This window comes from Sciurus carolinensis, chromosome 7 (assembly GCF_902686445.1).
Source record: "Sciurus carolinensis chromosome 7, mSciCar1.2, whole genome shotgun sequence".
Classification (NCBI taxonomy): Eukaryota; Metazoa; Chordata; class Mammalia; order Rodentia; family Sciuridae; genus Sciurus; species Sciurus carolinensis.
In genome coordinates this window covers 21,832,230-21,859,624 of record NC_062219.1, presented here as the reverse complement: position 1 = coordinate 21,859,624, position 27,395 = coordinate 21,832,230, and the positions used below count along the sequence as shown (strand labels likewise).

At 40.0% G+C, this 27,395-nt stretch overlaps 1 protein-coding gene across 1 annotated transcript in view; it reads right to left on the bottom strand.

The window, feature by feature from the left end:
* The window catches only part of Plagl1 (PLAG1 like zinc finger 1), a 100,311-nt gene that overhangs the window by 55,497 nt on the left and 17,419 nt on the right, over positions 1-27,395 (bottom strand). The gene's annotated exons all lie outside the window — the stretch shown is intronic.

Here is a 27,395-nt window from a genome sequence, read left to right as displayed (position 1 = left end):
GGCCCCTGGCGGGGGCGTCACGTGGCAGGAGGAGGCCCCGCTGGGGAGCCGGGGGGTCGACTGCTGGGGCGGAGGAAGAGGACAGGCGCCCAGACGCCAGGCCGATTGAGTCATCGGCGTGGGCAAAGCCAAGGTCGCCCAGGTGCAGAGCTGGCGCAGGTAGACCTGAACCAGCCCGAAGCCCCCCTACCACAGACTGTTCACTTAAGTCGCCACCAGAATGAGCCAAATCATAAATGAGAAACAGCACAGATGCTGAAGCACGTTGAGATAGGCTGAACTAACTTATCTCCTCTGCGTGCAGCGTTGAAGTTTTGGCTGCTGGTGAGCCACGCACTGTCCTAAGCACCCCACAGGTGAAGACATTTAACCCTCATGCCAACCCTAGGAGGACCACTGTTATTCCCATCGGACAGCTGAGGAAACGAAGACACAGAACGATGAGACAGAAGTAATTCCGTAGTTGTGGACTCACATTGTGTATGCTTTAAGTAACTTAAAATGTTTTCAATGTTGCTCTAGTTTAAGAAAAAGCTAAGGTAAATCGCCAGCAATGGCTTTCTTCCTTGCAAGTTGTACATTCCTAGGAGAGGCCCATGAACATTAAGTGAAAAGACTAAGGATACAAGGAGTTTCCTGTGTTTTAGTTTCAGGCAGTCTCATAGCTCCGAGAGATGAGATTAATCAGCAGCTCACGCTTCCACCTACCTTCAGCAGCAATCTCTGAATTTTCATTGCTTATATTACTTTAGGTTTATTAGCAATTAGCATTTACAATTGCTCTGCAACCTTATTCTCCTAGGCATTTAGCCTTAAATCCACATTTAAATGAATTTGATAGTCACCATGACTTATTCATTCCTGGATTCTTTATTTTTAGCTAGTATCTAATGAACCACCTTCTTTTTCAAGCCCTTTTCTTAATGAGGGCTTATAGAGTACCTAATATTTGAGAGAATCTGCTTTCTGTCCATATGTAAGTAAAAACTGAGCTAGGTATGTATTTTGAATACACACATTCCTTCAAAACCTACGAGAACAAGGTAATTCCTTCACTGATTTCTGACATGAAGGACTTCAGGGGAGAAGTCGGAATCCTATGTAACCTTTACCTTGATGGGGGCTTGATCTTCCTGCCCTGATGCCTGAAGAATTCATCATTTAAGTACTGTTAGTATCCTTACCTGGGCTGCGACTCAGCGTCAACTACTCTATTCATTTTCCCCTTGCATATAGTATGGTCTTTCAGTTTTTAGATTCCATTCATAGTACGTAGCCAAATCGGCTTCAGTTTTAGGGATGAGTGTTGTTTCTGTCTACTTTTTTCTAGAAACTGAAGGATTTCAGACAAGGAGTAGGAGGAAGGGGGTGTGTGGAACTCAGCCTAGATGAGTGTAGAGCTTTCGGGGGAATCCAGCCATCGCTGCTGAGTCCTGGATGCCTTCCCCAGCCCTGCTGGCCGGGAGAGCCTGCCTGCTTCGTGTGCTCCGTGCAACAGGGGACTCCAGAATGTGGCACCTCTCCGGCCTCCGGCCAGCCTGGGCAGTGCTGTGGGCATTTCGTGGGGTTTCCACTTACTCCTTTCCCAAGTGGAGGGTGTTTGTGAGAATTCTCAGGATCGGGTCTGATTATCTTTTTCCTCGACATGTCTCACAGGGGTGGGAGGAGGACTTGGGTGGGTACAGGCACAGGGGAGCCACACTTGGTCAGCACCGCTGCTTTGCCATCACCTCTCAAGTTTTACATTAAGTTTAGATATGCTCTTTTTTCCTTTTTTTTTTTTTTTTCTGCTTTCTTTTGGATGGTTTAGGGATTTGATTTTTTTTTTTAATGCTTCCTTGTACCACATACATCCAGAAGTCTGTCTTTTTTTCTCTCCCCCATACGTGATAAATTATATGAAAATCCCTTTTATCTCTTTCCACAGTTCTCTTTGAACACAGGTTTGTTGCCCAGTCGCTGACACCTTCCTTTCCTCTAAGCCTTCCCTCAGTGACACATACTTCAACATTACAGTGTCCCAACAAGGTCCTAAAACAGAGGCTGCAAACTCAAATCTCCATAAGGTCTAAATCAGTGAGGAATAATGCAGCTCTGGTACAGTGACAGAGCATCCTTGTATAAGGGGCAGGTGGTGTACAGATCACGCCAATGGCTGCTCTGTGGGAGATCACAGCACAGTCACCAAATCTCTATAATTGTCAAGTATGAGATGCGATATGAAATCTCCTAATTTTGGAAACACTACAGTGGAATGAAGTATCTCTCAAGGCCAAAGCTAACCTAAGGGTTTCCAGTGTATCTCTGTCATAAAAAGAACCACTGAGGAAAAAATTATATAATCATTCTTTTGTCCCTTCTAAGTATTTTGAGGTATGGTTCACCCTGCCCCCCGATTCTTCAATGACTTAAATTTTCTTTATCAAATAAAGAACAAGATGACTGATGCTGACATACTTACAATTTGATACAACGTGTCAGGACTCAACACATTCAGAAGAGTTTTCACCAAGAGGAACAGCTATGATGGGGCTGAAATTTAAACACATTAACAAAATAATGGGAAAAATATCTTTCAATTCATAAAGGTATTTGATAAAATCTAATCGCCAGTCTTGAAAACAAAAAACTAGGAATACAATGGAACTTCTTATTTCTGATAATGGGTACGTTTATTTCCTATAGCTGGTAGATTACCACAAATTGGTGGCTTCAAACAAGACAGATTTTCTCAGTTCCAGAGGACTGAAGTCTGAAATCAAGGTTTCAGCAAAGACCACGAGCACCCTCTAGTGGCAGTAGAGGAGAATCTTTCCAACTTTGAGCTTTAGGTAGCTATTGGCATTCCTTGGCTTCTGTGGCTTGTACCCACACCGGTCCAATCTCTGCCTCTGTGTTCACATCTTGTGAACAGTGTGTCTATCTTGTGAGGACACCTGTCATTGTATGTAGGACCCACCTGAACAACACGGTGATCTCAATTCACAATCCTCAGCCTAATTGCACCTGCAGAGACCTATTTATTTATGTCTTCAAATAAGGTAACAATCACAGATTACAGAGGTTAGGACGTAAGACTTATCTTTTGTGGGGCCATCTTTCAATCCTCTACAACAGATAAAATCCAGTCATCTTTGTTGCAGAAATTGAAAAGCTAATTCTAAAATTTGTATGGAAAATGAAAAGTACCTAGAAGAGAAAAAAAATTATTAAATAATCTTAAAAGTTGGAAGGCTCATGCCACCTGATTTTAAGGTCTACTATAAAGCTAGAATAATTAGGACAGTCTGGTGCTACTGTAAGAAAGCATGGAAAGGTATACTGAGTCCAGAAGTACACCCACACATGATTCTTGACAGAGGTGCAAGTAATTCAATAGGAACATGAATAATTATGTGGAAACTGCTCGTCTATATGGAGAAAAAATTTCTACCTGCATTTCACACCACACCTGAAAAATGAAGTCAAATTAGAACACAGACCTAACTAAAAAACTTCTAGAACTGCCCTATTCAATACAATAGCCATTAGCTGTGCATAACTATGGAATACTTGAACCATGGTTAGTCCAAACTGAAAGGTGGTATAGGTTAAAATATATATACATATATATATATATATATATATATATATAGTATATACATATATATATATATATAGTCTGGCTTCCAAAATCCCAGGATAAAAATAAGAATGTAAACTATCTCATTAATTTTTATATTGATTAAATGTTGAAATAATATTTTTGACATTGGTTTAAATAAAATATATGGTTTAAAATTAACTGAAGCTATTTTTACTTTTTTAATGTGGCTGCTATAAAATTTTAAATTACATTAAATTATATGGCTTACATGATATTTCTGTTTGACAACATTGTTCTGGAAGAAAAACTAGGGATAGACAAAGATTGGTTGACAGGATACACAAAGCAGTGATCATAAAATAAGTTGGTAATTGGATTTACTAAAAATAAAACCTTCTATTCTTCAGGGGAAAACCATTAAGGAAATTAAAATTCAAGCCATGTACTGGGAGAAAATATCCCTTGTATATAGATATATAGATCTGACATAGGACTTGTATCAGAACATTTGAAGAACTTACAATAAATATGATAAATAGTGCAGTTTTAAAATGGGTGAAATGTTTGAAAAGAAGTTCACCAAAGATATATGGATGTCTGATGAGCACATGAATACAATTTAACAGCACTTTCCTAATGACTAATGAAAGTTAAAATGATAATACCACTGCATATTGACCAATACAGCTAAAATTACAAAGACAATACCAAGGGTTAGAAAAACCTCAACTCTCACACATTCTTGAAGGGAAAATAAATTGATCATTTGAAAGTTTTTTTTAATAAACAAATAACCCAGCAATCCCACTCTTAGTATTTATCCAAGAGAAATAACATGTCTGTACAAAGAAACAAAAATAATATTAGTCCCAAACTCGGACAACCCAAATGTCAGTAATAAAATGAGCAAACTTCTGATAGTGTTGCCAACATAAATCTAAAATGCACTGTGCAGAGTCCAAGAAACCATCTGTAAAAGGTAGCATATGATTTGATCATACTTACATGAAATTTTAGAAGGACAAATCTCATCTATAGTGACAAAAAGCAAATCAGTGGTTTCCTAGGGTAGATATAGGAAAATTATAAGGGAACTCTGGGGCAATGGAAATGTTTCATATTTTAGTGAGAAGATTGCAGGGTTCTATATGTTTGTCATATGTGTAATAAAATATCTATATTTTAAGTGTAAATTAAACCTCAACAATGTTAACATTTTTTCTATTCTTTATTTCAATAGGATGGGTAAAAAGAGACAGTTTTTATCTTCTTCCACAACAGTTTAGATTAGAATTGACCTTCCCTGTTTTTCTTGCGAACTCTTCCATCGGCTCTCCCTAGCATATTACCAATTCACTTTCCCACCCGGGAGGGTATACGTGGCACAGATGAAACTCAAACCGAGTCATTCCTCGGGCTCCTAATCCAGTGTTCTTTAACAATAGCAAGCAGCCATGGAGCGATCGCATTACAGTTTACATTCTAATAACCAGATTTTAAACCATAACTTAAAAAATCTTTCAGTGCATTCAACTCAACAAATATTTAAAAGTGCCTAGATTTCATTTCCTCTAACTAAAATATAAGTTAACATTTTAAAACCTAGAAAAGCGTGTAGTTCTTTTGAGGTTCATGGCTTCTGGCCAAACCACCTCTCACTGACCTTGTGCTGGCCCCTCTCAATCTCCGTGTGTGTGTGTGTGTGTGTGTGTGTTGGGTACTTGCACATGGCAAGTGAGCACCTATTACTGTACTATATCCCCAGGCCTTTATTTTGAGGCAGGGTCTTGATAAGTTCCCCAGGTTAGCCTGGAGAAACTGCCTCAGCCTCCCAAGCAGCTGGGACCACAGGCATGTGCCACTGTACCCTGCTTCTCTTCTGAGACTCTAAGGTTGGCTCCCAGGATTCCCGCCTCCTTCCCTGATCTTGCCACTATTTGCAATGAGCTCCCCATCCAGGTATCACTTCCTCAAATAAGCCTCCCATGAGAACGTTTAATTTTCTTTTTCTGATAAGCTAGACTTAAGTCCATTTCTATCTTCAATTGATTGACATTTGGTAAGCATAATAGAACTGAAAGGAGATGCGTGGCATATGTAGCTCCTCTGCTTAGACTCCTTACTTTTTCTCTATTTAGAGAAATCTCTATTTACATGCATGTTGGACAATACAATAAGAAAATGATAATTACCTCGCCATACATCAAGGATCACAAGAAGGCACATAGAATAGCGTAGCTGTGGCTCCCGTGAGGGTCGCCACTGATTTGAATATCTATGTGTTTTCTAATTTTACAATAAAATGTAGTGTTGTGACTCTAGTTACACAAGATGGAGATATGAATTTTAAACACATTCCGTGTCTAGCTTGAAACTAAAATACCACATTAAAAATAAGGGGGGAAAAATCCTACTTCACCTTTTATTAATAAGCAACCAGAATCAGTGAGAAGTAATTTAAAATAGAATCAACGGCATCAATTTTCTTTCCTGTTTCATGTGGCATGGAAAAAAAAGCAAGTTGACAATGATTGACCAAACGCTGGGCTTTAGAGCAAAGAAGTGAAAGTCATTTTCAGATGCTAGATATTGATATTTATTCTATTTTCCCATCTACTCTAATTAAAATTTCATCATAAAATTCACCAGCAATAGTAAGGAGGGAAAAGTGGTAATTGCTTTTCATAATGTAGGAGTATTAGCTGCTCTTTTCTGTGGGTGTGGGAATCGAACCCAGGACCTTGTGTGCACTAGACTGAGCACTCTACCATTGAGCTATAGCCACATCCCTCAGCTGCCCATTTTTTAAAGAATATGGCAGGTTAACCAAGCACCTGGCCATCTCTTCCTCCCAAACCTCTGCTGAGACAAGGACATTAGAAGGGACACAAGGACAGCAGTGGAGACCTCCACAGATTTTGAAAGAATTTTGAAATAAAAATGGAGGACTGATAGGTAACTTAAGAGGGTCTCAACACTTCAGAGTACCAGGGAGCAAGAAGTCCAGGTGGGGACTCCAAGAAAGCATTTGTTGAAAGTCTATTTTGTAGAGCATTTGGGTGACCAAGTCTCTTCTGGTAATTCAGGGACTCAGGGAACCACACCTCCCACAACCCAGAAGGAACCAGAGGTTTATTATCTGGGCGAATTAAACTGAGAAAGATTCAGAGTCAGAGATCAGCGAGCAGGAGGCTTGAAACAAGAGAATTACCAAACATCTAAACTGAACATGAGTCATGAATGTGTAGTATTTAACTTTAAATAATCCTACACAGAAAAAAAATTTTAAATCAAAATCATAATAAACTACTCTGCACTAGTTATATATCTGTTTCACCATCTTCCGCGGACCCCCCACTGGTACTGGGGATTGAACCCAGGGATACTCAACCACTGAGCTTTATGCCCAGCCCATTTTTATTTTTATTTTGAGACCGGGCCTTGTTAAGTTGTTGAGGCTAACTTTCAGCTTGCAATCCTCCTGCCTCGGCCTCCTGAACCACTGGGATTGTAGGCGTGTGCCACGTTTCACCATGTTCTCGATGGTTCACCTCTAAGTTCTCCCTTGCTCTTTGGAGTTGACAGTCTCTTTGGAGTTGACCCCTACTCTTGGTTCACTGATTTTGCCCACAGTTTCTCAGGATCATCAAGGTATTTTACTTTCCCTCCCAAAATATCCCTGGGGACTCAAACCCTTGCTTTCTCAGAAGCTCCTGCCCTCCTCCTGAGAGCTGGGGTTCACCAACAAGGACAGAGGAGCCACAAAGGACTGGGGGCTCTTCATGAACAGGCTGCAGGCTAAGAATGTGCTTTGTAGTCTTTCAATGGCTGATAAAAATCAAAAAAGAATATCTGATGACATGAAAATTATATGAAATTCAAATTTCAGTGGCCATAATGAAGTTTGATTGGAGCACAGCCACACTGGCTTTAACGAGCGAGGGCAGAGGTGTGACAGGGATCCGTGTGGTCCACAGGCCCCGAACGGGGTAACATCCAATCTGTTTGAAAATTTAGAGCGGTGGGGGGGCAGGGGGAGCCCAGACTGAGCGCCTTGCTCTAAAGGTCCAGGCACTATCCTGACATCAGGCCGGAACACCCTGTCTCCAGCTTGTTGTCCTTGTCCTTCTGATCCTCAACCTCCTGCAGGGCATTCCCTTCCCGGGACTGTCCTAGGCTTCTCCCTCTACCCAGCAGCCCCCCATCTTACTGCCTGTTCTGGTTGGAACATTGTTATCCTCTCCAGATTTCACCCTGAGACTTCACCAATGTGACAGTACAGAGCAATAGTGCCTCTAGGGAGGTGACTGAGCCATGGATCCTCAGGGAGGGTCGGGTCCTGACGAAAGGCAGAAGGATGGAGATTCACTCTTTCCTGTTCTTCTGCCACGTGGAACAGGGCTTCCCTGCTTCTGCCCTTCTATCACCTCCTGTGAGAGGGTACAGTAAGGAGCCCCATTTCAGAAGCAGGGCAGCCCTCACCCAAAGTCACATCTGCTGCTGGGGCCTTGACCTTGCATATCCTAGCTTCCAGTGGGAAAATAAATTTCTTCTTGATAACTTACCCAGTCTAAGGCATTCTGTTATAGCAGCAGCACAGAGGGACTAAGACACTGACCTTTCTCCTCTATCCTCTGATCCTGTCCACAGCCTCTGAGCCAGGCTTCTCCCTCCCCGCTTCAAAGCTCCCCCAGCTCTTTACCTTAACTCAAAAACCTGGCTCTCCTTAGAGACTACCTGCCATTCAGGGACTCTCAGGTGTGGTGATGCAACATTGGGAGAGGCTAAAAAGACAGCCTTCTTTCTATCCCCTAACCCCATGTCGACATCCCTGTTCCTTCACGTGCGATTTCTGGCTTCTACAGCCAGGCTGTCATTCACGCAGTTATCATGGATCCTGCTCCATGGAGGCCTCTGGCATGTGTCTAGTTAAATTTCTCCTCTCGTCATCCTATTATCTTGGGCCAATTCGACATTCATGTGTTGATTTATTCAATACCCTAGCCTTAGAATCCCTTTGCTTCCTCGTAATGGAAAAAAACCCGTTCACTCAAACAGCTCTCTGAATCCATGGCAACCGGGACCTCGACAGCCAGGGACTGACTACCACGAATTTCAAAACCCCCACATCTGACTCACTGCCCTTCCAAACGGCTCCCCCTCTTATCGCAGGGTGTTTACCCTGACTGCAGTGACAGCCCCGCACCCAGGCTCCTTCCTCATTTCTGCTGCTTCCCCAGCCGACCTAGACTGCACGCCTCATTCCTGTCACCTCCCACTGCCATCTTCAGGTCTGGACACCTGTCCTCACACAGAACCAAACCCCACAGCTCCCGCCTGGTCACTCATAAGCACGAGAGGATAATTTAGAAGAGATGCATTTTGTAAGCATCCCAGGATGCAAGAATCAGCAATGGATATTCTAAGTAATGTGGTGCATTGAAGAGCAGGGTATTTACGGAGTCTCAGAACATCTCTCTCCTCACAGGGAATGTATTCCAAAGTTACAAAAAGCGAAACAGCAGCTTCACAGTAAACCTCAACCAAGTGGCTGAGGTTAGTACCTTGCCCACTTTGGGAGATAATCTAAAGGATGTGAAATCAGTAGGTCAAAAAGACACCCGGGTCCTCCTGTTCACTGCAGCGTTAAACACAATAGCCAAGGTGTGGGATCAAGCTGGAATCGCACTGGCAGATGAATAGGTAAAGAAAAGGTAGTGTATGGACAAGATGGAACACTATCCAGTCTCAGAAAAGGAAATCCTGTCATTCACAAGGACACATATGAATCTGGAAATTATGCTAAATGGAATAAGCCAGGCACTTATGCTGTAGGAGCTCAATTAAACGTGAAATATTAAAAAGCCAAACTCACAGAAGTAGAGACGAAATTTGTGGCTACCAGGGTTGTGGGAATTGAGAAAACATTGGTCAAGGGACACAAAATTTCTGTTACACAGGAGGAGTAACTTCGAGAGACCTATTGTACATACTGGCAACTACCATTAATAACAACACGTCAAAGGCTTAAAAATCACCAAGAGTAAACTTTAAGTATCCTCACCATACACACAACTAAGTATGTGAGACATGTTAAATAGCTAGATTTAGCTCTTCTCTGACACAGACACATCTCAAAACATGTTATCCAAAATATATGACTTTTTCAATTAATAAAAGTAATGCCCGTTCTAACAATGGATTTAAATTCCCACAGAAATAACTTAAAAAAAAAAAAAAAAAAGCATTACCAATAATGGCACAAATTGACATTCGCATTCTAATGCAACGTACTAAGATGTATGTAGTATTCCTACCCAACACTCATGACCTCAATATTAAAATTAAAAAAAAAAAAGACATTCAAATACATAAGTGCTATTACTTCTAGCTATTTTCATTTGCATTTCCCTAGTGGCCAACGAAATGAAGCATCTTTTTGTCAGGTGCCTGTACAGATCTTTTATGTTTTTTGTTGTCATTTTAGTTACCGTGCGACTTATTAAGATGCAGGAATTCTTATTTAGATCTGAACACAAATGAACATAAATGCTTTGTCAGATGAACATTTTGCAAATATTTTCTCCCATGCTGTGGTGGGCCTTTTCATTCTCTTAATAATTTCAACACACAAAAGATTTTTTTAAAAATACATTTAGCAATATTTTCATCTATGGTTCATGTTTTTTGTGTCTTATCCCAAGGTTACAAAGATTATTCTTCTGTGCTATGTTCTAGAATACATAAAATATTTAAAAACAATGAATAATCAGGCAAACCAAAATCCAGGGACAGTAAAAAACAAATAACACTGTAAAATCATGTTATTAAAAAGAAAAGCTAAGATTCCAGAATAAATGAGATTAAAAACACCAAACTGTATGCAATACTTGATCCCAAAATGACTCCTGGATTTTTTTTTTTTTTCAATGTTATAAAGACACTGAGACAGCTGGATAAACTTGAATGTGGACTATACATTGAAGAATAGAAGTGTGTCGATGTTAAGTTTCCTGAATATAATAATTGTACTGTGGTTATGTAGGAGGTTGTTATTGTTCCTAGGAGATAACTGCTGAGTATTTAAGGCTGAACGATCATAAATCTAACTTACCCTCAGCCAGTGTAACAAAACAAACAGGATCATACATTACTGAATCACTGAATGGTAGAAGAACTATTCTTTCAGCTTTTTTATTCTGAGAAATTTCAGAACGGCAGAAAAATTATAAAAAAGAAAGGAAACACTTCTAGGTCAGACCCAACCATCCAGTGATGGTGTTCCTGAATTCAGGCTGTTCAGGAATGCTGGGAAAACTCTGAGTGTAGACACGGCTGCTAACCAAGCTGTGCTCAATGCAGCCCCCAAACCATACCAAGCGTGACAGTCCCTGCCAAGTTCACGTGTTGAAACACTAATCCCTGGTGGGATGGCATTTGAACATGGGCCTTTGGGAGGTGATTAGGTCATGAGAGGAGAGCCCTCGTCATGAGATTAGTGTCCCTACAAGACGGGACATCAGAGAGCCAGCTCACTCTTGCTGTCTTTCCCACCAGAAAAACTACTGTATGCAAACCCTAAAAAGGACCATCAGAAGACACCAAAGCCAATGGCAGCCTGGTCCTGTACTTCTAGACTACAAAACTAAGAAATAAATCTGTTGTTTAAGCAACTCTATTTGCTAGAGTAGACCTGCTATATCTCTCATAATAACCAAGCTGACAGACACATGGTTCACACAAGGAAACAAGCTGAAATTCTGATTCCTGAGCCTACAAAATCCTTATGACAGTAGGGCCATAATGGTAGGGGCAGAAACTGACACTAACTGGGTAAAGATCATTTCGACTATAAGGTTTATGAGTACGTATTACATTATAGCAACTGAAGCTGAAGAAGGACTTCACGCTTTGGATTGATTTAAAAACACCACAGGGTATGGTTAAAGCATCTACAAGTTCTATTTTGGCAGAAAATTTTAGCAATTGTTACTATCTTTTTTTTTTTTTTGGTGCTGGGGGATTTGAACCCAGGGCCTCATGCATGTCTGGCAAGCACTTTACCACTGAGTCACATCCCCAGTCCAAGGCTATTATCTTTTAAAAATTATTCCATCTGCAGGGCATGGTGGTACAAACCTGTAATCCCAGCAGTTCAGGAGGCTGAGGCAGGAGGATTGTAAGTTCACGGCCAGTCTAGCGACTTAGTGAGGCTCTAAGCAACTTTAGCGAGACCTTGTCTCAAAATAAAAAATAATAAGGGCTGGGGTGTGGCACAGTGTCCCTGGGTTCAATTCCTGGTACCCCCCAAAAAATTCCATCAATAGATAATCTTCAAGGAACAGCAGCCTGAGTCTCTGTGAGCCTTCCTAATATCTCTCAGTAGCTTTCCTGGTTCTGTCCTTCAGGAGATGGGTATGCAGGGAGAAAAACAACTTTTATAGTAAAATGCTCATTAATGATGAAATAACTACACAGAGGAAAGATGTACAGAAAGCCTAAATGGCCACATTGCTTCCCTGGCCACCTGCAAATACATAAAGTTTGTAAAACATAATAAACATGGAGGGCCCTTCTATGAATAGGATCACCATGATCCGATCCAGTCGATTGTTGTCCTATTCTGATTTTAAAGTTGCTGGCAGATTTATTTCATTCTGGAACACCATCATTAACCGTTGAGCTTTTAGGTAGTGAGAGTAATAAAATTCCACAAAGAAAATAAGTACCCTCAGTATCTGGATCATGCCGTTCTTCTCCTCTGTGAAAGCAATTAGAAAAGTAAGACCCTCCAGCTGCATATTGATAGCATTCCAGGAGGATTTTGAAAGGTCATGTGATCATGGAATCGTGGAAGTGGAATGGAAAAGCACCTACTCCCTGCCAGGTGACTTAATGTTCCTATTTTATAGATGAGGCAATCAAGATGCAGGGAGGCAGGGTAGTGAAAAACAGGAAAGGAGACGGTAGCTGGAGAAGAGGTGAGCCACTTCTCCTATCTCAAGCACATCTGGGGCTTTGAACTAGAAGTTTGGAGTCACCCAAAGAACTTTTTAAAATCGCACATGCCAAAGACAATCTCAGGCTGGGAGAGAACATTTGCAAATTGTGTATCTGATGAAAGTTCACACGCAGATAAACCAAGAATGTTGAAAAATAAATGAGAAAAGAATCCAGTTTTTAATAGGGGGCAAATGGACCACTCACCAAAGTATATATACACAGATGGTATAAAACATCTGAAAAGATGATCAACATTGTCTTTCTGGAAATGAATATTAAAGTAACAAGATTCTAATGCTTATTAGAACAACTACAATTCAAAATTCTGACAATATCAAATCCTGGTGAGGATGCAGAGCAAAAACCTATCATTGGTGGTAAAACTGGAAAATGGTGAAGCCACCCACTTTGCTAAACTTTTAACTTTTTTTTTTTTGCAGTGCTAGGGATTTGAACCCAGGGCCTTGTGTATGCGAGGCAAGCACTCTACCAACTGAGCTATATCCCCAGCCCAAGTCACCCACTTTTAAAGGCAGTTTGGCAGTTTATTATAAAGCTAAACATCATCTTACCATATTATCCAGCAGTTGCACTCCTTGTTATTTACCTGTTGATTTGAAAAACCTATATCCAAGTTTATAATAGTTTACTCACAATGTCAAAACCTGGGAGTAGCCAGAATGTTCTTCTATAGACTAATAGTCAAATTATGATATGTATATATACATAATGTGGAATACTATTCAACCATCAAAAGGAATGGGCTACTAATTCATGCAACAAAATAGAAGAATTATAATGAACACTAGTAGGTAATGTACAAAGAGCAAACCACAGTGCATGCAAATTCAAAAGAAAAGCAACTAGGAGGTCAGAGGATCCCAGGATGCAATGCTGCAAATTGTGATCCCCCTGACCCAAAAAAAACTTTAAAAATCTAACTATCATTTATGTATGACAAACTCACTGAAGGGGGCCAGAGAAAATAGATGCTGACCTAAATAACTTTGGAAATGACTAAGGAAAAAAAAAAAAGGAACTGTGCACAAAATAATCACTGCACTGTAGTTGATAAAGTTCCCCCCTCCCCGCCACGGGGTACAAAGTAACAATTCTGAAACCACCTTTCCTTCCCATGGGAATGAACAAGTAAGAAAACGGGGCGTGGCGGGAGCCAGGCTTCTCGCTGTTGGACAGGGAGATGCCAGACAAGCAAAAGGGGCAAGTTAGAATAAACCATACAGTGTGGAGCAGAGTTGAACATATTGTCACCTCGCTTATAGCTTAGTGACCATACCCCCAGGCATATATACACAGACATGTGTGCACACAGGTGAGCAGACATGCAGATGTTTCCTAATTTGGTCTGCTGAGAAGGCCGACATGCAATGAGACCCTAGTAGCAGCAACACCTCTCACTCAGATCTGTGTTTCTTTTTGTGGGGAGTAGGGTGGTACTGGGGATTGAACTCAGGGGCACTCGACCACGGAGCCACATCTCCAGCCCTATTTTGTATTTTATTTAGAGACAGGGCTCACTGAGTCACTTAGCACCTCACTTTTGCTGAGGCTGGCTTTGTTTTGAACTTGTGATCCTCCCGTCTCAGCTTCTGGAGCCGCTGGGATTACAGGCGTGCACGGCACAGATCTTTGTTTCTAACATTACTCTCCAATAAAAGGAAAGAGGATTCTTACAGAAATGGCTGAATCTAGGGCCAGGCAGGAAATACACAAGATGGACCTGAAACATCTAGTAGTGACAAAGAACAAGGAAGTGCTCAGAAACCAAGCAACGATGGCTGAAAGTCCAAGGGATACAGAAGCCAACTGGAAAGAGTTCCGAATGGCTAAAACTGAACTATGTGAGCAACCAAATAGTTCATGTTACATTGAACCATAACCCAAAGTATAAATAAATATCCATTTATATCAGTAAGAGCTCATGTTGATTTTAACAACTGAATAAGAAAATGAAGGAGACCAGGCAAATCCTGTGCAGGAGAATTCCAAATAATTTATGTCAATACTCCGATCTTGAGAAGCTGCAGTACAACTCCCAGCTCCCCAAGCAATGGGCGGCACGTAGTGACTTCCCTGCACAAAGCTTTTGGGTCCAGAAACAGGGACCCTTCTCCTTTACCTTGGTGGTCTTCTTCCCCAAAACTCCAAGCTTCCCTAACCATGAGAAAATCACTAGACAAACCCAAAATGAAGGGCTTCTTACAGAATACCTGATCAGTACTCCCCTAAAAAGCCATTAAAAATTTAATAAAAAGAAAACATGAAAGGTTATCACAGCCTGAGGTCCCTAAAGAAACATAACTGAATGTCATGGGGTGTCCTGGATGGGATCCTGGAACAGAAAAAGGACAGGAGGGGAAGATGAATGAAATCCAAATAAATTATCAAGTTTCATCAATAATAATGTGTCATCTGCTCATTAATTACAACAGATGTACCTTAAAATATAAGATGTTAACGAAAAAAAGGGTGCTACATATATAGCAACTCTATTATCTTGGCAACTTTTTAAAAATGCAAGACTATTCTAGTATTGTGTGCTTTGGAAGTGAGCACAAAATCCAACACTATTCTAAAATAAAGAGTATATTAAAAAGACAAAAGGAAAAACCACCCACTTACCGGAGCCCCACCCAAGATCACCTGGATTCAGTCAGTCTGAGACACCGCCACACACTGAGAAGCTAACAAGAATACTAAGTGACAGGCAAAAGCTACCTCTAAAAATGTTTTTCCATTTAACCAGTACTTCCTTACCTGCTCATTTCAATCATTCATTCATGTATTGAGGAGTATTTAGAGAAGGACTAACCTGTCCCAGGGATTCTACAAGGTACTGGAAGTTCAAAACCCAGTAAATCACATTCATTCATTGGTATGGGTATTTAACCCACGAGTGCTTTACCACTGAGCTACATCACCAAAACTTTTCAATTTTGATTCTGAGACAGGGTCTCTCTAAGTTGCTTAGGGTCTCACTAAATTGCTGAAGTTGGCCTCAAACTTTCGATCCTCAGTGCCTCAGCCTCCCCCATCACTGGGATTACAGGCATGTACCAACATGCCCAGCAAAACCATTCTTTTCTAAACAATGGATTGCAATCCATGAGTAGGTCATGAACTTAATTTAGTGGGACAACCAGCAATTTTTTCTTACTGAAATGAAAAGCAGAAAGCAATTGACTCAATAAGGGCTTAGATATTCGAGTGGGTCTCTCAGGGATTGTGATAAAAAATGCATGTTTTCATGTACCTTAAATCCCAAAGCATTTGAAAGCTACTGTAATAAATTACATCCCTGTCCTCCAGAGGCATACCTTTATCAGAGTTTGAAAAAAGACAAGTCTTGGAAAAAAGATTTTTCTTCAACTACAACATAATGAAACTGTTTTCTATGATTTATATGAAACTAGAATTGTTAACCCCGTCACCTGATCTTAGCCCAAGAAATACTTGTGCATATTCACAATTATTTACTTGTAATTTATTCTGCCATATCCACAAAAGGAATTTAAGGCTATTGTCTAGCTGAGCGTCTTCCAGGGTATGAAATTTAGAGATCTGGTACTCCACAGCTGTACAATTTTCTCTATAACTAATCTAACAAATTCATGATACATTTTCATTAAAACTCCTATTTCCATTAATTTCCAGCAATTCAACAATACTCAAGCCCCTGATTTGTCCACTAAAATTCTTTCAGTTATTTCAAGTTCAAATAAACACATTTTAGACCTTTAGCTTACATTCACATGAACACAGTCAGGCTCAAGATCAATTAACGTTCAGTCCTCCCAAGGTCCTGCAAACCCCTGGGACTCCTGCAAAGTCAATGGACATGTCTCCATCTAAAGGTTGAACAAGTAACTTTTCGACTTGAGATTTCCAGGCTGAATCAGCTCACTTAGTCTTCTCCATGCAAATTAAGCACCTTGATAAAATTTGATGTTAACACTATTTTTACCTGAAGTACAAAGTCTCAAAGAAGTTAAAATCCTAAGGATCCAGAATAAAAAGCAAAATTACAGATGAGGGTCTTCTTTGGGTTTCTTCCACAACTCCATGAGAAAAGGGTAGGAAAGAAAAGGACAAAGATACAAGAAGGAATAGAAAAGTAGTCAATGGGCAGAATAAACAGAAGATGCACAAACCACCCCAGTGCCAAGAACAAAACCAGCCAAGGTGACCACCGTGACGGCCCCTCTCAGTCAGCTGAGCGCCAACTGCAGTGTGCTGAACAGAATCTACAGAAGTGCCACTGTCCGATCCTGAAACTGTGCAGTAGTTTGATTTACACAAACACAGCCTCTTGCTCCAACGTGTTCCTCTTTGGAGATGAGGTTAGGTATTTAAAACAGTCTCTTGACAGGGAACCACTCTCTGTCAGGGAACTCTTAATCATTCATCCATTCTAATATTTCCAATTTCTCTAGTCTTAGAAATATGTGCACAGATTCACATAGAGTAAGATCCTGAAGAATTCTACAGATGCTCCTCAGTGGCCTTACAGTATTGTTCATTCTGATAGAATAAATAGAAACCCTGCAGCGTTTTAAGGGAAGAAGAGGTCAAGGAAATGGAAAGAAATCAAAACTCCCAAACGCAGAGGACTGTCCCTTTGAAGTCTTAGCACCTCAGTGAATCCAACTAATGGCTCGGATGGTTCTTTATCACTTTTACTTATTATAATTTTATGCAATAACCAAAGCAAGGCTCCTTGGTGAAGTTAATTATTGAACTGCATATAGTTACTATATAAACCATTAACTTTTCAAACATGTATCTCTTTTGAATACTCTCTGAAATTAACTGTTACCCTTACTTAAAAATGTTCCAGAGTTTGTTAGAATTAAACGTATCTTTTAAGTTCTCTTTTTTAAGTCAGATCTTTGTCGTCTTATGGAAATCTGTCTTAATTGTGGTGGCAATTTCAAGGGCAAACAACCAAACTCAACAGATAGCTTCAGTTTTGACAAGTGTATTTTATTGTTTGTAAACTGTAACTCAATAAAGTCGAGGAGGAAAATAAAAAAAAGACTAACACGTACAAAGATGGAGAGAGAATTTAAAAGACCACTATTAGGAGGAAGAATTTAAAAGAGAAAAAGGCAACATAATGTGCTAATTTTAAGATACGATTGTCATTTGAGCTGCACCTTCTCTACAGTGAAGTACTTAAAAGACACACCGACATCTGACAAGAGAAGAAAATCTGGAAAAATCCAATTCTGAATAAATAACCATCAGTTTTTCTTGCCCCACTTATTGGCTGAGGGTGTGAAGAGTGTTAAGCCCCAAAGCAAATGGCCCTACATAAAGCATATTGCAGGCATGCTGGAACACAAAACCCCAGGTTGCTGTTGTTGCTCTGGTTTCTTGTAGAAAGGCATGCTTATTAATTTGCTTTCTTCCAGGTTTTTTTTTTTTTTTTTTTTTTTGGTGGGGTTGGGGGGCAGTTTTGGTGGGGAGGTACTGGGGATTGAACTCAGGGGCACTCAATCACAGCCACATCCCAGTCCTATTCTGTCTTTTATTTAGAGACAGGGTCTCACTGAGTTGCTTAGCATCTCACTTTTGCCGAGGCTGGCTTTGAACTTGTGATCCTCCTGCTTCAGCCTCCCAAGCCACTGGGATTACAGGCGTGTGTCACCACGCCTGGCTTTTCCTGTTTTTTATAGAATTTATATCATTGAAATAATCTGGCATAGTTATGATCTTGATTCTGGTGTCAACCAGAACAAGAACCTTTCTATACATTTATTTGTAAACATTAATACAATATGTTCAAGAATTTCCTGTATTATTCATATAGGCTGCGTAGTAATCCATTATGTAATTACATCACAGTCCCATTCTTCAATTATTGAACTTCCATATTATCAGCTTTTTAAATTTACAAGAAATATAATGAATATCTTTACAAATACTTTTTTTTTTTTTTTTTTGGTACTGGGGATTGAACCCAGGGACGCTCAACCACTGAGCCACATCCCCAGCCCCTTCTTACAATTTATTTTGACACAGGTTCTTGCAAAGTTACTTAGGGCCTCACTAAATTGCTGAGGCTGACTTTGAACTCGCAATCCTCCTGTCTCAGCCTCCTGAGCCACTGGGTACAAATACTCTTTTAAATGCATTTAAAATTATTTCCTAAGGTAAGAAAGGCACTCTTGAGTTTGACATGGCTTCAAAAGTTGTGAAAGAAAGATATCAGTGATTGCAACCATAGAACAAAGTCAAATTGGGATGTGACAAAACATCATAAGTATAGTCAGAAGACAAGGATCCAGGGTGAGAGCAGAGGGCCTGTCGCAGCTCATGATAAATGACTAATTTCTGTCATCCAGAAAATGGTTCTCGATCTGTAAGGAAAGATCAACAGTTCAAAAAATGAACAAAGGATATGGGCAGACACAGGTCATTTAGTGAGGAATACAGGGATAGCTTTAAATCTATTAAAAGATGCTCCTAAGAGAAATGCAAATAAAACTGTGCTAAGATATTTTTTCTTATCAGATTGGCAAAGATGGAAAAATCATAACCTAGACACAGCATCCAGGGTTTGGAGAAAGGCCCTCTCGCCTCTTGTGTATTGCTGTGGAAGGATGACGTGGTTCGGCCTCGGGAAAGGCAACTGAGCAATGTCCAGCCCAAGCACAGGTATGTGTTCTCTTTGCTCTCAAAATTCCACTTTTAAGAATGTGTCTACTGGGCTGGGATCGTGGCTCAGGGGTAGAGAGCTTGCCTAGCATGTGTGAAGCACTGGGTTCAAGTCTCAGCACCACATAAATAAATGAATAAAATACATAAATAAATGAATAAAATATAAAGGTCCACCAACATCTTAAAAAAAAAAATGTGTCTACTCACATGGGCAATGTGACATATGAACAAGGTAGGCAATTGAACATAGCAGATATCCAGTAAAGAAGTCGTCCATTTTCATATGACCATACCATGGAATAGGAGCAGCTGTTTAAATAAAAAGGAGGAAGATCTTTATGCACAGATACATAGCAATCTCCAAAGTATTTAAGTCATAAAAAGCAAAACAAAGACCAGTTAGATAGCAAGAGTGTGAGGGGGACAGTACACACACACACACACACACACACACACACACACACGGGCACCCGCACTGCAGTCTGAATAAATAATATGCAAAAATCTTTGAAGAGAAACATAAGAGAACCGAGAATCTGAGGTTCATAGTAGCAAGCAAGGATAGACATGCAAGAATGTTAATAGCAAACCTGTTTATAGTAGGGAAAGGACAAAATGTCCATCAAGAGGAAAATGAATTGTGGCACCTAATGACATTCTTCATGCCAACAAAAATGAATAACTTCAAAAAAGCAAGCCCGTTTATATGATTCCACTAATAAAGTTCAACAATAAGAGAAACTGTAACAAATGTTAGGTAAAACTACAAAGAAGGTCAGAGCATGATCAATATAAAAAGTTCCATAGTGACAAGTGCTTAAAGAGAAATAAAGAAGAAAGGATTTAGGGAGGAATTCACAGGAACTCCAGGTTTAATGGTAAGTACACAGACTTTCAAAGTACTTACTATGGTTTGAAGCGGGGCGGCGGGGGGGGGGAGCACAGCCCCCAAAAGTTCATGTACTAGAAGTTTGGTCCCATTGTGGCAACCCTGAGGTCATGGAACCCTTAACACGTGGGGCCTCATGGAAGGTGATTAGGTCATGGGTCATCACCCCGGAAGGGATTAATGAGATTGAGTTCTCATACTGGAGCCTGGCACCTCTTCTGAACCCCTTTTCTGCTTGTTCTTCTTACCACTCTCATATTCGCTCCCACCAGTGAAATACCAGCCACCACGAATCTCTCGCCAGAGCCAAGCAAACACTGGTGCCATGTTTCAACTTCCAGAGCTGTGAGCTAAATAAACTTTGCTATAACAAAGTACCCAGCCTCAGGTATTTTATTATAGCAACAGAAAATGGGCTCAGCACTCAAACTATAAATATTTTATTAACTTTTTAATCTAGTCAATACCTTATTTAAGACAATTTCTAAAAAGAAAAAAACTAACAGAAGATAAAGTAGAGACAGTTAACCTTGAGTAATCTTTATAACACCCAAGTGGGAAGAGGAGAGAGAAAATACACTATTTAGCCAAGAGACAGTATAGCTTTTTCCTCTTCCAGAATAGGAAGTGCTTCACGCACACAGGCTGCGGGGTGAAAAACAATAGAGATTTAGAGATTTGCCTGTTGACAGTAGGAATAATGGGAGCAGAGAAGCTAACATCGAGCGTGTCCAGATGCTGTGGCAGCGTCTGCATCCTCACAGTATACATGGTAAACTCTGTAACTAGTCCCACCTTTCAAATGCAAAACTGAGGCACAGGGAAGCTAAACAACTTGCCCACAATCACACACATAGAAAGCCGATGCCATATTCCAAACTGGCTGACGGGGGCTCCAGAGCCAGGGGCTTTATTCTGGTGCTGCTCAGCTTCTGCGCATGAGGGTGAGAACAGAACCTAGGCCGTGAGGTCCTGGAGGACAGAATACAGGTCTAGACTTCAAAAAGTACCATCAGTCTGGAAATAAGGAGGGAAGAAAAGGGGCAGATGTGTATAACAGACTGTTATGTGGCTGGCATGGGGCAGGAGTGGGAAGGGCACACTTAAGAGTTTGTCTTGCAGATGAATGGATAAATAAAATGTGGTACATATACACAATGGAATATTACTCAGCCTTAAAGAAGAATGAAATTATGGCATTTGCAGGTAAATGGATGGAACTAGAAAATATCATGCTGTGATATAAGCCAATCCCCAAAACCGAGTGTTTTCTCTGATAAGCAGATGCTGATCCACAGTGTGCGTGTTGGGGTGGGGGGTGGTGTTTAGAGAAGAATGAAGGAACTTTGGATTATACAGAGGGGTGTGAGGGGGTGGGGATGGGAAGGATGGTAGAATTAGGCAGATATTATTACTCTATATTCATGTATGAAAAAATTTTTTTAAAAAATATTTCCTAGTTTTAAGTAGCTATTGTTACTACAAAGGATCTCTTAGGAGAAGTTGAATGAGCAATACATGAGATTTTCCTATATTATTTGTAAACTTTGTGTAAATCTAATTATTTCAAAATAAAAAGTTAAATTCAAAAAAGTTTGTGTGTGTGTGTGTGTGTGTGTGTGTGTTTTATTTGGTGGGAGCGTACAAGGGGCTGGGTCCAGGGGCGCTCCACCACTGAGCCACATCTCCAGCCTATTTAGTTTTTGAGACAGGGTCTGTTATGCTGAGGCTGGCTTTGAACCCGCAATCCTCCTGCCTCAGCCTCCCGAGCTGGGATCACAGGCATGCACCATTGTGCCCTGCTTGTGTGGTTTCTAATGGGGTAGGAGGTCAAGGCTTTCTTCTGAAACCAAGTGAGGGTGCAGATGGGTTGGACTCAGAATTTTCTACTTTGCAGGCTGAGGGTGCAGCTTGGGGTTAGAGTGCTTACCTAGCATGTGCAAGGAACTGGGTTTGATCACCGGAGCCACAAATAAAATAAAGTTGCATATGTTTTCAACATGCCTAGTGAGGCCTAACTAGTCCAGAAAAAGATACTAGTTTCTTCTTTTTGCTTCTCTTGATCTTGACTGGCTGAACTCAATGAATTAAATATGTCCATAACATAGTGCTATTGTGTCTTTGATGCCCACGATCTGGGCTTGCTCAATTTCCCTGCCTGGAAACTTTCTCAAGGTATATTATGGTCTAAATGGGAGTGTCCCCCAAAAGCTCATGTGTGAGACAAAGCAAGAATGCTCAGAGGTGAAATGATGTTGAGAGCCTTAACTTAATGTGGATTAATCCACTGAAATGGATTAACTGGGTGGTAAATGTTGGCAGGTAGCATGTGATCGGAGGAGATGGGACACCAGGGTTTATGTTTTGTCCCTGGGGAGCAGAGCCTGCTGCTCCTGCTGCCTGCTCTTCTGCCATGATGTTCTGTCTCACCTTAGAGTTAGTCAACCATGGACTGAGACTTCTGAAACTGAGCCAAAATAAACTTTTCCTCTCTGCATTGTTCTTGTCAGGTCTTTTGGTCACAGTGACACAGAAGCTAACTAAAACAAGGCATTTTATCTTTCCTATGTTAGTCACCTGTCCTCTGTGTGAGAGGAGAAAATCCTATCCTCTTATAGCTCGACTTTCACTACAGTAATATCTTCATAATTTGATTGTACACTTAGTCTAGGGAACATATCTTATTCATGCCTTGCAAAGAATGAGTACATAATATTCAAATACATCTCAATAATTTGGATTCTAAACTGTAGTTTTCTTCTGTGCATCCAAAAATATATTTTGACATAGATTTGCATCTCTTCACATGGCTCATTTTTGCACAACAAATTCTTTTCTTTCCCAAGGTTATCAGTCTAATATCTGTCCAAATTTCCCAAATTCCAAATTATGCTTTTCTATAAAAACCAGAATTTAAGAGTTATCTTTTATAATAAATATCTTCAGGTAAAAATCTACTGACAAACGTTTTAAAATTAGGTTTTAAAATAAAATCTTAAATCATCTTTAAGTCAGTATATAATAAGCCTTATTAAAATCTAAACAGCTATAGCCTTTATTATAATCAGGTAATAACTAGGAAATTACCTGAGTTAGGTGCTTTATTTTCTCCAAATTCCTCTACGTGTCACACAATTACAAAATAAGCTTTGAAAAATAACAAAGCTACCTCCATTCAGGAGATGACAATAGCATAGTATAGGAAGGACAGGATAGAGGGAAATCATTAACTACAACATGTGTGTTGGGTGGGAAAAGTCCTGTCGGGGCATATACTCAAGCTTTTACTAGAATTCTAACTTCAACTAGAATTTTAAAAAAATAAAGAATTTTCATCACAAAAATTCTACTTCAGGGTTTTGAATTCTTTTGGTCAACAGCTTGCACACATACCTGAGGGCACATATATACTCACATAAGAGGTAAGGATGATTATTTACCTCTATTTTCTCACCAACTCTATCATTCCCGATGTCCTTCCTTTAAGCCAATGCTTTGAATGCTTCTGACCATGACAAGGAAAAATGTGTTGCAACCTAGGTAACACATTCATGAAACAAAAGTTTATAGAATATTATCTTACTGATCAAAGTACACCCAGAGATTTTAATTTTTTAAGTGCTGGTTTTGTTCTATCAAATTAAAATTCAACAGTTTGAAAAATACTGTTCCAATTACTTTACTCACATTATTTTAAATGGCATGATCCTAAAGTGCTATTCAGAAAATGGATGTGATTCTCCCCAGAACCAGGAAGAGGTGCACGTGATCCCAGCAGACAGTATCTGTCTCCCCTGTATACAAGGGGTCCTGAATTCAGGACGGTTCAGATTTTTCGACTTTACAATGGTGCAAAAGCAAAATGCATTCAGTACAAACTGGACCTCAAATTTTGAATTTTGATCTCTTCCTGGACTAGCTATATGTGGAACTATGTATAATACTCTTCTGATCCTGAGTAGCAGCAGCTCCAAATCAGCGGCTCCATTATGGGGGGAAATAATCAACCCTCTGCAGGGTGCTGTGTTGCCAAGCTAGGATGTTCACTAGGTTAGGGGCATTCAGTACATTTCGACTTTAACAATATTTTAAACCTGCCATGGATTTATCAGGATGCAACCTCATTGTAAGTCAGGGACCATCTGTATATGGAGGACAGAGATGCTGTCCATGGGGATCACCCACATTTATTTCCTGAAGAGCAAGTTAGGATCATATCATTAAAAATAAGATGTGAGTAAATGAATCAGAGCAGCTGAGCATCATCCATGCGTCCATGAGGAAATAAGTAGGCCCCACCAAGGGAGGCAAAGGATGGCAGCAGAGCGGAGCTGGTGGTATTCCACCAGGGTCCTCTGCGATTATATGAGGCAGCATGGCACACAGGGTCGAACTCTGAACTTGGAATCTGTACACATAATTCAAGTCATAGTTCTACCACCCTGGACAAGACCCTTGGTAGGCAGCTAATTTTCTCATCTGTAGCAAGTACCATGGGGCAGGTGCTCTGTCTCTTCTCTGCCACTCAGTTCTCAGAGCCTCAACAGTGCTGGGCAGATAGCAGGTACTCAACAGATGTTATTAATCAAATGGATGACTACTGTCTGGTTCACATGGGTTGCAAACAGGATGTCATTCGAATGGATGGCTTGTTTTAAATTCAGTCGGAAATAATTGGAGACCCAATTTGCTGGCAACTTCGCACTACTGTATGATCAAATGCTTTTATTTCCCCCACAAATCCAAGGACCAAAAAAAAAAAAAAGAAAAAAAAAAGGTGGGGATGCACTGATTTTCAGTATTTTTCCTTTTCTGGCATCTGGACCTTGTGACCAGAAAGAGGATGTGTACCCTTCTCTCCACATCAGGCTGTGTGTAGAATGGGTGCGTGCTTAGACCAAAAACATAAAAACTGAGTTACTCCTGTTCATACATTTAAGCCATTTAACTCTTTCTTGGTATCATCAACTCTCTGAGAGAGTCACAAAGGGAAATTACAAACATAGAACTCAATTTTTCAGTTTAGCACCAATACTGGTAAATGCTTTGATAAAGAAAGATGAATATAAATATATATATATATATAATATATATATAATATATATATTATATATATATCTTTTTTATATTTTAGAGATCTCATTAATGTGGTTTAATAGAAGACAGTTGAATTATTAAGTCTTTTGCATTCTATCAATAGCAATGCATTGTTTTAGGTGTGGTGCATAAAGAAATTCCAGTCTTATATAATGAGTAGTCAGAAAGAAGAGGCTTACTTTAATAGTTTTTAAACACAATTGCAGATATCTTTCTTTTAACTTCACCCAAACTTAAGAGGTGGTAGTGTCTTTTTTCCAACTTATTTTTTTTGTTAAAATTTTTTTTTTTCATACATGTATCTAGGGTGAATGTATTTCTCTTAACTGACATTCAGTGATACTGGATCATTCTTACCACCTGTAACCAGAGACTGACAAAATAAAGGATTCGTCATTTACTCAATTAGTTATTAATTCTTGAGTAGGTCATTCAGGTACAGTGTCTTGCTTCATGATTTATCATGAATCTATTCAATAACTGTGCAAAATACCATCTGATTAAATATGATAAATAGTACAGACATCAAATCCTTAAGAGGTTTGGATCAAAAGAGAACTATTTGCTTTCACAAAGAGACTTATGCCTAAAAGTATAAGGTTTGGGGATGATGATCAGATATTTTCCCTGTCCTATAGGGCATATGCAAGGCCAGTTCCTGACCATGGTATTCTCACCCCATAAACACAGATGTGACCTTGGGATCTAATTCTTTAATACATTCCTCTAAGTAGTCACAACCAAACTTTACAGAACTTATTGGTCATCTCTGGGTCCAAGCCTCGTCAAGTAAATGAAGAAAAGCATTTGTTTATTTATCACACAAATACTGCCCAGGTATACACCAAACTCTAAAAGCCACCCAAAAATGGGTATGTCTTTCTTTATGTGACCTAACAATATTTGGCTCCAGGTCTTAAATTACTTAAGTCAAATGGTGACTGCATCTATAAATCCAATAAGTCACTTTATAATTATGAAGGTGCATTCTGCAATAAATCACAGACATGAAATTACAAAATTAATATGTGTTCACTGTAACAAAAGTATATTAAAAAAACCCTGGAAATTTACCAGTCCTTCTAATAGTCCATACCCCAGAGATAGGCAAGATTAAATTCTGTGTATGTCTTTTTAGATTTCCTTTATACTTACACAAGAATGTGTGCATGTGTGTGGATATATTTGTGTATGAGGTATACTAGAGCTACTTTTTTGTACAAAATTATTTCCAGAAAATTCTATATTTGTAAATAAATGTAGTATTTATATAGTAGATGGATGGTAATGCAAAATTTAATGCCATTTTATTTCACAACTCACCGTTTGGAACCCACAAGAGTAAAACATGAGGGGGAACATGTAATAACCCAGCACCTTTTTGACCTCAGTTGTTATAATAAAAGATTGCATCTGAGTTTTATAGACAAGAAACAGAGCTTTCTATTGGGGAGCTTCCTTTCATGTAGGGGTTCTGCACATATTGAAAAGGAAACATCCACTGAGCACTGAGAGGGACCCTCCTACATACCTACGTCCACATTCACGAAAATGCACTTACCCAGAAACACATGGGGTGCAAGAAAAGTCACGAAGTGCTTAGTTTTACACTTTCATTTTACAAATAAGGAAGCTGACTCGAAGGTCACAAAGCCAAGAACAGAGGCGGCGCCACAGCCAGGACCCACACCTCCCATAGTGCTCACTGAGCAAAACCACGTAGCCTCCTGGAGTTCTTTAATGTAGGGGATTTTGTTATCTAGATGGGTTTTACACAAATTAAACCTTTTATATCTGGACAAAGTTGCCTTTGTCCGTGAATCTAACTGCTAAGTGCCTACCTGCCTCTGTTCCAATACCCAGCTCTCCTATCCTTTGCTTCAGGCTCAACTCCAGTCCCTTCCATATATGACCCTCCTGCTGGATCAGTTCCACTCTGCCCCTAACCCTGTCCTTCACTCTCACCCTGAGCAAAGTCCTGAGGCTCAGGAAAGGAAAATGTGTGTGTGCTTATCTCCAGATCTGGAGCCACGGCTGTCAGAGATACGAATCATAACCACAGGAACTCTGAGGAAAGCAAGAGGCACATTTACATTGTCAATGACGACGAAGCCTAGGAGAAAGAATCTGATTCCC